We start from the raw sequence: 10,459 nt of genomic DNA, 5'->3' as shown, positions 1-10,459 counted from the left end.
ATAACTGAACTCCTGAGATAAACTGAAGGTTTGGTCATTTCCTCTGCCAAATTTGTATACTCAAATTATATCACACACACTCTCACCTTTTCTGGTTTGTTTTCTTTTTTTTTTTTTTTTTTTTGGCTGTTCCTGCTTTTGTTCGTTGTTGATAAAAGAAAAGGCTAGCAGTTTATCTACAGCAAGAATTTACAGCTGTAGCAACACTTCTAGGTCACCAGCTTCAGTTTGACAGGCTGACACAGTAAACTTAGGAGTGCCAAAGGCATGGAATCCAGAAATTCCCAGATTTGAAATAAAAAAAATTTAAAAAAAAAAAGGAAAGAAAAGGAAACAAGAGCAGAAAAAATAAGGGAGTGGAGCATAATTATCATGCCAATTCCTTTAGCTACCAGACTATAAATTTTGCAGGAGTGGGAGCTCCCCCCTCTTTTGAAACTTCCACAATACATTGAAAATTTATGAAGATTTAATGGCAGAGAAAGAGGGAAGCTGACAGAGTGCAAAAATATCTTTTCAGTTTACAATACCTTCACCTGGGAAGCCTGGCAGACTGTGGTCCATATTCAACATTAGATAGTCAATAAGGATTTGAAAAGGGAGAGGAAACCCCTTACACCTTTTAATTAAAATTCCATTGTCTGGGTCCCAAAAATTCAGTGATTTCAAATCACTGCAATCTGAAAGAAGGCCACTGTGCTTCACCAAGGGGCAGAGTGGAAAAGAAGCTCCAGATCTGCTGAAAGGATTAAGAGCTACTACCAACAGCACTGAAGATATTCTGGTATCTGGGATCATATATTAAGTATATAAATGATGGATACCACCTGGATGAGTTTTACAGTATCTCATTCCTTTATTTAGGTGGTTTAGTTTTAATCATTTTTGGAAAACAGAAATTTAATAATGGAGACTTCTTGGTCCAGCCATCAAAGACTAAACAATTTTTACAAGCCTAAGTATCAGAAATTCCATTTTGAAATGTACACTTTTAATATTGCAAGTGTTTAACCTCTCCAGCCATTTATTGAGTAGCACTGTATGCTCACAAACGCCAGATATTTTAAAATCCAGAACTGGATTTTGATCAAAGCAAAGCTCTCGATCAAAAAAGAAGTTCTATGGCTGTGGTTTTCAGTATAAGAGATATTGAAGGACAAATGTGGTCGTTCAGAAATTTTTATTACATAAATTCAAAATTGATCTACATGGAAGACCATTTAGAAGACAACAATGCTAATGCTGCAAATAACTAAGTAAAAATCCATAGTCACTGTAAAAATTCAGCTTAAACTGACTTGGCTGGGTGAGCTTCAGTGGTACTCTGAAAGAATGTTGCAAATGAGTTGCAAATGAGGCAAACCAATAGGCATGAAAACTCCTAAGAAATGAGGTTTGGGGGTTTTTTTTCTTAACTCTGTCCAGTAACAAGGAGGTGATTCAAATTATTCAAGCAGATGGCTCAGATGTAAGAACAGCTTGGTAGAAGCAGGACAAGGCTAATTAGAGTATTATGCCTGTGCCTCTTCTTCATTTTCTACATCATTCCTTCTTCCCTTCCAGAGAATGTATCCAGCCTCTCTACTTCTCTTTCAAGTATCATCTTAAATCTCAGCAATGCTCTTCTGCAGTAGCAGACCAGAGAACTGCAGAATAAGCAGGAGATTTGTGCTAAGCAGGGAGCCAGGAGGCAGCGTTTCCCTCTGGGCAGGGGTGCTGCTCCTTTCAGATGCTCACAGGGAAGCTGCTGCTTTGCTGCATTCACAGCTGCTCAGGTTAAAGCACCTGTAAATACCCTGTGAATGTTCATGCAGATTGGTGACCACGTTTCTATGAACTGCTACCGAAATTAAAATCATGTGAACACGTAAGATTGAAGGCCACAGATTTCACACACCCAGTAAGATGAGACTATCAGAAGGATATTTGCATTGGAATGGATAAGATTATTGACATTCACAAGGTTGCTCATTTGTTCCAGAGAACAGGAAAACCATTCTGACTTGTGATCTAAGTCAAACTCATACAAGCAATAAGTACTATCCTGCTTTGAGCTTTTTTTCCCCCTTTTTGAGTTATCAGAGAAAAAAAACCCCGATGTATCTGCCTATATGAATGAATAACTACTTCTCTATTTTACAAACAGATCATGTTGCTACACATGGCAGGAATTTCCTTCCATATAATGCAGAAATTTGAATAATATGAATCCTGAGACCACCTATTAATTTATTTCTTTGCTCATACAATTCCAAGTGTGAGTATTAATTTTGTTTCTTGTCTAAACCATATCAAGGAAAAGGATAGGGATCTTTCGTACAAATCCTCTATATTTAAGATAATCTAAATATGTATTGCTTGAAAAGACTGCCACCAATGCTATCTTAGCATAACATAAATGGGGACAAGAATACACCAAGGCCATATACCATTGTCCTTTTTTATTTGTTAACAGAATATACTACAATTCCAATTGTCTTGAGCCATTGTGAGATATGCAGTGCTACAAGACTTCTTGGCTATATGTTAAGAAACCTTCAGTGGAGCTGAAGAAAACAACTGTGAACCAGGATAACCGGATGACAAATAACATTTATATATGAGACATGAATTTAATGTGACATACATAAGTGCATTAGTAAATCACACTTAGTGAATTTTTGGAAAGCAGCGTTAAAACAATATTTATTGCTGATTACAAGCTTGAACTCCAAGTAGACCTGTACTAACAAATTTTCTAAAGCATCCTAAAGTAAATGCATTTAGAGCTTAAAATGTCCCGGGCATCACGGAACAGTAACCTGGAGGTACAGAAGCCAGCCATGTATTACCTGTCCTGACAGTGCTTTTTAGTAGGAGAAATTGCTAAGATAGAGAAGTTGGCAGAGTAGTGACAAGATGTTCAGATTTCTCTTTGCTGCACTCCACCACTGTCTTGGGGTAGCTTTATGATGCTGTATCCCCTATCGTCTACCCTATGCCAGACATGAGTTCTGTGCCTTTCAAGCCAGGTGTGGGAAAGGGGGGAGGCCGTGCAATTCCTTTGGCGGCCTGTGTTCAAAACCACAGATAACTCGCTCACTCTCGCCCAGCTCTCGGCTCTGCGGCAGGGCACAGAGGTGCAGTCTTTTGGTTTTTAGCTAGCCTGCTTGCTGAGGCAAGAACTTTTTCCTGGGACTGTGGCTTTTTTCTTCTTCTCCTGGAACTGTTCAGCAACACCAGAACACCACCGGGAGACCCCACACCGTGGCCTGGAGGGGCCCATGCTGCACCCCAGCTCTGGAGAGGAGAGAGCCACACCTACAGAAAGGACTCTGAATCTAACCAGGTTTTCTCCACAGCGAGAGGTTTTATTATCTAACATTATTCATTTTTTTCTTCCCTCTCGTTCCTGCGTGCATCCTTATTGTTAAATAAATAGGGTTTTTTCACTTTCCTCCAAGGAATTTCTTTCCGAACCTTCTGGGGGAGGGGCCGCTGAAATCTGCTTGCTTTTAGAGGATATGTTCTTTTGAGACATTTCCTCCAAATTTGTCTCAAACCAAGACAAATAATTTGGTACCCCGTGTGGGGCTGAAGAAAGTGGAAAAAAAACCCCTGTGATAATTATTACAATTTGGTTTTCATTACTTTGTATTGGGGGAAAGTAAGTCACCATGTTGTTTGAGGTAATAATGTCTCTCTGGTTTCAGGTACTATGTCTTTCTGGTCCCTAGGCCTGTTTGCCTACCCACAGATAGCACCAATTTTGTCCCTGGCCCGTAAAACCAAGACAGCGACAGACATGGATGAAACAGGGACTGCATGAAACCATCATAATAAAGTTCAACACATGAGTAGTTTTAAACTGTTCTTTGGAATCTGTGGATCTCAAGGAAAAATAAACATCTTCCCTTTTCTTAATGACATTTTTTCTGACTTAATAAGATCAGACTCTAAGAAATATTTTTCTTTTTGTTTCTTGAAACATATGCAAGTGTTTGAAATTACTCTAACTGGCTTCAACATAACCAAGCCTGTGGAGAAATTTAACAGGGACACACAAACAAAAGCAGTAAAGCAGTTTTAACAGGCCCAATAAATAACACAAGTGCACAGCTCAGACAAGGTATGCACTAAAATGAAACAATAATATTGTAAATGTGTTCTAACACATTTGATGCAAACTTCAATCATCATATTTGGCAAATGTGTTGTTATTTACATTCAGTGTTTAAGCTGTAGCCATGCTTAGCTGGGTCAACATAGTTTTGTGCATAATCTGAAAATTTATATTAAAACTCCATATAACATGTATATGATAATGCAAAGAGACCAGTCAACTTTATCTTATTTTACATCAGATAATATAGCTTCCAGCAGTGATTGTATTAACATGCCATTCTTAGGCAAAGAAACTGCGAAAACCATCATGTAAATGGAAAGAGTTTTGTACCATATTTTTGGTAAAAAATCTTCTAGAGGGTGGACAGTGCAACAATTTGGAGATGTTTTAACCATACCATCTGGGCTGTAGAACTAATGAGCAAAAAGGTGTTCCTATTAGTGTCTCTAACAGTAATTGTCATTTTAATTGGCTGAAATAAACTCTGCTGCCCCCAGGCCAGTCCTAACACTATGTTGGTGTAAACCTGCTTTCCCTTCAGAAGGCGTAAGTGCAATGGAAAACTGCCATGTGAATAAGTAAGAAGTAAAATAGAGCAGTTACTAATTTTCATAAAGATTGGGGGTAAAAACAAAACAAAAAAACACACCCTAAAAATGAATTAAATACAATATCATAAATTTTCCTGGGCAATAAAGTTTTCTGGTATTACACAACATTTTAATCATTCATCTGGCATGAAAATTAATGAAGAAAGTATGGTCCTGTAACTACTTTATCTTCTGGCTCTTCTGACAACAATCCCATGTAGGTGATAATCATAATGAATAATTTGGTCATTCAAAGTTTATCAGAAGACAAGGACATTAAAAATAATTTTAGAAACATATTTTACAAAATAGCATTTTCCATCATATTCAAGGTAGAATCAAGGTCCCTAACCAGTTAATCATAGGAATATTTACTTATGTGAATACTTGCATCTAAATCAAGCAATATCAAAGTCTTCATCTGTGAATAAAGGAACCATTCTTGTTTGCTCTGTAGAACACAGCCACAAAACAGCTGTGCTGAAAGGACTCAGGGCCCCATGTCACCCATCCCCAAGAACCTCCTAATCCCAGCTTTTGTGAGGGGATGTTTTACCAACCTCTTGAAACTGGAGCGCCAGTCAAATTAAAGATTCCTTACAGATCAGAAGAACATGAATGAATTCAAACTTTGTAACAAAAAACTGATGTCCTTCCACTACAAAGTCAGGCTTTTTGACATATGGACTGGAATGGACAATGTCCAAACAAAGGGAATCTCTAAGACACTGTTCAGCATTTCCAATGAGATATTCCCCGAGGCTCTCCACTCAGCAGGGTTGCTGCTGTGTTTTCTATCCAGTGATGATCACCTTTCCCAGAAGTTCCACAGTGCCTTAGGTTGGTATAAGCACAGGCTTCTTTCAGATTTCCAGCCTTTAAGTACCCTGCCTATCCAAAGCCTAAGTAGCTGGGCCCTTTGTAGGCAGTAGCATCTTGTCATGTTGCAACTGCTTCAAACTTGGAAAGAGTTAACTTGATAGGTTAATCTGGGTATGAGCAAATATACCAAAAGAAAAAGTATACAAAGTATTTTTGTATCAAAGGTAAGGACGAACTTAGGTGTTCTTCCTGCCCTTGTGTCTAAAAACAATGGTTTACACTAACTTCACTAACTTCTATATTTAACTGTGCCCTGGTCTCTTTGTGGGGGATAATGATACTAAAACACCTGCAGGATTTTGGTTAACACTGAAACAAAGTGACTGATTTACCTGTTGAGAGCAAAAGCTTTTTTCTGTAGGAGATTGTATCTGTGTGAGGCCTCCTACAGACTGTACCCTCCTGAAGGACTTCAGGACTTCCTGCTATTTCATCTGATATCTTCACCTCCCAATGCTTAATAACAGTATTTTAAGGGATCAGTAAGGAAACAAAACTTGTTTTGTTAAAATGAAAGAACTTTAGTAATGTTGATGCCATGAAGATTTTTGCCTTTTCTTTTATACCCCTGTTATACCTTTTTACAACTTCTGTATTCCTAATGCTTTTTGCCTACATTCTTGGACTTGTCTGTCAAGCTGAGAGACTCAACATTTTAGAAGCTTTGTAGCTAGGGATCAGTGTGCCCCAGACCCCAAGGTCCTCTCCAGAACATATTCTGTAAACCAAGATAGAACCATCCAGGGGAAGGTTCCTTGGGGAGGGGGGCTCACTTGAGCCTCTCATTGGGGAATCTTTGATAGATCTGCTAATTAGTAACACCTATAATGTTTACCCAGTGTTGGGGGGAGACACACACACACACACACACACACAGACACACACACACTCTCTCTCTCTCTCACACTCAGACTCGGTGGGGTGCATCTTGATGCATATAACCTGGATGTGTGCACCTAAGGATCCTTAAAATAAATCCCAAGGTAAAATCCCTTTTCCCCTTCTAACCGTGTATGACTCTTGATTTTAAGACCAGGAAAAGGCATCAATGTCACCTTGCTGCTCAATGCCTTTGCCATATTTTAAGGTACAGATAAACTGTGCTTAGGCAATTAAAAAATGGGAAGCCAAGATTATATCCTGTTTTGAAACATAGGGTCTCATTATCAAGGAAATAAAAATAGAATTTACATTTTAGAGGATTGAGCTTTGAGATAACTATGGTTGAATGTCTCATATGTTATAAAAGGTTTTTACTGTAATTATATTCTGCCTTTATAAAACACCAGCAGCTACTATTTACAAGTCAAGATTTGCCAGAGTTTAGCAACAGTAGTGGTCTCAACTTACATCTTTTGTTTAATGGATTTACACATACATTTTGGCTCCATGCTTCCATTATTAAAAAAAAAAAAAAATTCCAAGAACAAATGAGGCTCTATTCGAAAGAGAAGACATACCTTTTCTCTGATTACAAGCTTTGTATCATCCAGACAGTCCTGGGTCTTGCCTGGCCTTGTTTAGCTCTAGCAGCAATTGTCTAGCAATTAGGTAATTGCTCCTTGAATTAGTTTTAGTTAATTTATAGCTATGACAGGTAGTTATTCACCATGGAGTGAATGAACACTCATTCCAGCAAAAGTGTGTTGTGGAAGAGGACTCAGGCAGCACAAACACAGGCCCCAGGACATTAGCACAGATCATAAGGATCAGTCTGTGAGGACAACATTCTTTGGTTCCCATGAAACCAGTTTCAAAGGAAACAAAGTAAACAAAATGAACAATGGAACCAATGGAAAGTAAAAAAAAAATACATAAGCAGATTATATTTTATAAAAACAAACCAAATTCACTCTAAAACTGGGAAGGAAGGAACTGCCAATATCAAAGGGTTCCCAAAAGAAAGAAGACAGAAACCTTCCTCACTAACTTTCTCACATCCCTCCTGACAAAGGCTTCAGGATGCTGACAGCTTTTTGTAACCCCTTCCTCCCCCTGGTGGGGACTGTCACCCAGGTAGGCAGGGGGGCACCCTTGTTAAAGTTTACTCTTATTTACCCTTCTGAACAACAGATTTCTAGAAAACAGATCTCAAAACAGAAAAAAAAAAAAAAAAAGCCGAATTTAAGTTATCCTTGCTCTTCTTATGGATGTTCATTTTTTAACCAGTGCTAATTTACCCTATTTCATCTGGAGCAGCTTCTTTACTATAGTCAATGGTGTCATGTGGAAACATTAGGAACAGATGAGGGTGATTAATAACTGTAGAAAAGCCAAATTTTTTATGATAGACCGCATAAATCTCTCTACTATGAGACGTCAGCTCTTCAGTCTGTAGCCTTTGTATAGTGTTTCTTAGGTTTTTGTTGTTTTTTTCTCCTTTGAAGTACTCAGATGATAAGATACTAATTATGATGATGCACTAATTATTAGAGACCTGCAGCTCTGATAGATTTAGACTGATATTTATTGCCTTTTGTAATTTCAAAACTCAAAAAAGTCCTTACAGTCAAGTTATCATGACAATAAATAAATAAGGAACACCATTTGAAAGACGTTATTTGCAAAAAACCTTTTCTTCAGCACAGATTTTTTTATGTGAAATATTTTAAAGATACTGGTGAGAGGGGAAATTATGTCCCTTGACAGTATTCACAAATGCCCATATACAAATAACTTGAGAACATTAAACTGAAAAAAATTTCAGCAAAATTACTAATTTTAAAACAATTTCAACTAAAACTTATCTTAAGCTTCTCTCTATCTGGAATGGTATTTAAACCTGTGCTTAAATCCTACTGAAGTTTCCCTGTGGCTGAATATATCCTTCCACTTGCTGAATGGACCTGTAGGAACTGATACCAATTGAACAGATCTTGAGATTCAGAAGAATAATTGGTGTTCTTTGCAGTCAGCACACCTCCATCACATACTCTATTAGTCTGAAGCTATGAAACACTAATAGGAACTAAATTTTACAAGCATAGCCCTACAAATTCTACTCCTTTACCTTTTGTAAACAAAATCTATTTTTTTTCCTTAAGAAAGAACCATAGTAATATCTGCATGTAAAATGTGAGCTTCTCAGAATCTATATTAAATTAAATATTGACTTACCGAGCATTACACCATTCATTATTTACTTTACTCAATCTGGGATTTATTAAAAAATTGATAAGAATGGCTGCTGGTAAAATCCCTCCAGGTGAGCTCCCTAGCCAAGCCAATTATGAAATAAGTAAACTTACAGTTACTACAATAAAATGACAGTATTCTATTGTAGCAGTTGGTGATATTTTAAAAGGACGCTTTGAGACACTTACTTGAAATGAATTAGGTGCAGTTTCATATAAAAAATTTTAAGATTGCTCTTATTCTGTTATTTGCCAGACCTTTCTGTTCCCTTCTGCCCTTTTCTAAAAGTTGATTTCTCATTTTATTAAAAGGGGTTTTTTCCCTGTATTTCAAGAGTTCTCTTTCTCCCCTTATGCTCTCTATTTTAAACCCATTCGTATATATGTGAGAAGTGCTAGTCAGAGTGCTACAGAGCAACCTGCAAGTAACTGTGAAAATACCTTTAAGTGTAAAGACAAGTTTATATGGAAAGGGACATTTCCACCTATCTATTTCATTGGTGCTAATGGTTAGAATGCTCTACTGTGTGCAGGAATGAGTTTTGCATACAATTTGTTATGTATGCAATTCATGGATATGCAGCTCAGGCCTGCATAAGTTTCAATGTCCTTAATTCAGATTTCCCATTAAACCGTAAGCAATGCACATTAAAGGAATGATCAAAAGCATTCTCAGTATTGTTAACTAAAAAAAAAAAAACCACAGTAGGGGAGTAAGAGGTACAGAATCCACAAAGCATCCTTTTTTTCTTGTTTTGGTTTTAGTTAATAGGTTATTTTTGTTATTCACTCAATAGATAATTTTTACAGTTCTGGGGGAACATGATACTGTGTTGCACGATACACCCCCTGCCCTCAAACCTTAATTTCTTTTATGCTGTGTGAGGCCCTGGTTGCCTTCCAACAGGGATCCACTTTACCTGGTTTTGATCCCCAGACTAGGTCAATAACTTTCCAATATAAAGAGCCTGGAAATTATGGAGGAAAAAAAATATTACAGTCTCAGGTGTTAACCAGTCACATCCTTGCTTTGAAAGACTAGTTTGAAAACAGAAAATGAAAGTTCATGAAACTTAACTACTAAGAAAGTTCTGAGCACAGAGAGCTTGTGAGACCTTGAACCCAACCAAACTCAAGGTTTGTGATTTACACATGAACGCACTGAAATATCCCGTGGAAAAAACACCTTAATTCAGGTCATCATTAGAGCACTCCTTAAACATCAGCCTCTACCTCACACTGATGAGTGTTCCTGGGAAGAAAAGGACTTTCATTCTCGAACATGTCCCTGTGGGACCCAAGATCCACACTGAAGTCATCAGGCAGGATGTGGTGGCACCACATTTTGACAGACACCCAGCACATGTCATGGAGCTGGGGCAGGGAAGTGCACACACACATAGAGAACCATCAGCAAGTGAAAAGCTCTTGTTCCTGAGCTGCTGCCTCACTCTTAGAACCAGCCTGGTCTGAAAAACTCTGTTTGCTCAGGCATAAAAACTTTGCTTAAGCTTTAGAGAGATCCAGAAGAAAGCAAACAGCATGAAGCTAAGTTCATGATTTTTCATTATGTTTGGATACACTACTAATAAAGATTTCTCAACCGAAAATCCTCTGCAACATCGTATCTATCAATACCAGCACTCAAACACTAATTCTGTCAAGAATAAAAGAGTGATCATAATCTTGCACCTGCATATAAAGAGCTTATGGGCTTTTATTTGGTAATGAGTTGTAGAGGTGGTGTA

This window comes from Coloeus monedula (genome assembly GCF_965178545.1).
Source record: "Coloeus monedula genome assembly, chromosome: 15".
Lineage (NCBI taxonomy): Eukaryota > Metazoa > Chordata > Aves > Passeriformes > Corvidae > Coloeus > Coloeus monedula.
The sequence above is the reverse complement of the archived record's forward strand: the minus strand, read 5'-3'. Positions refer to the sequence as shown.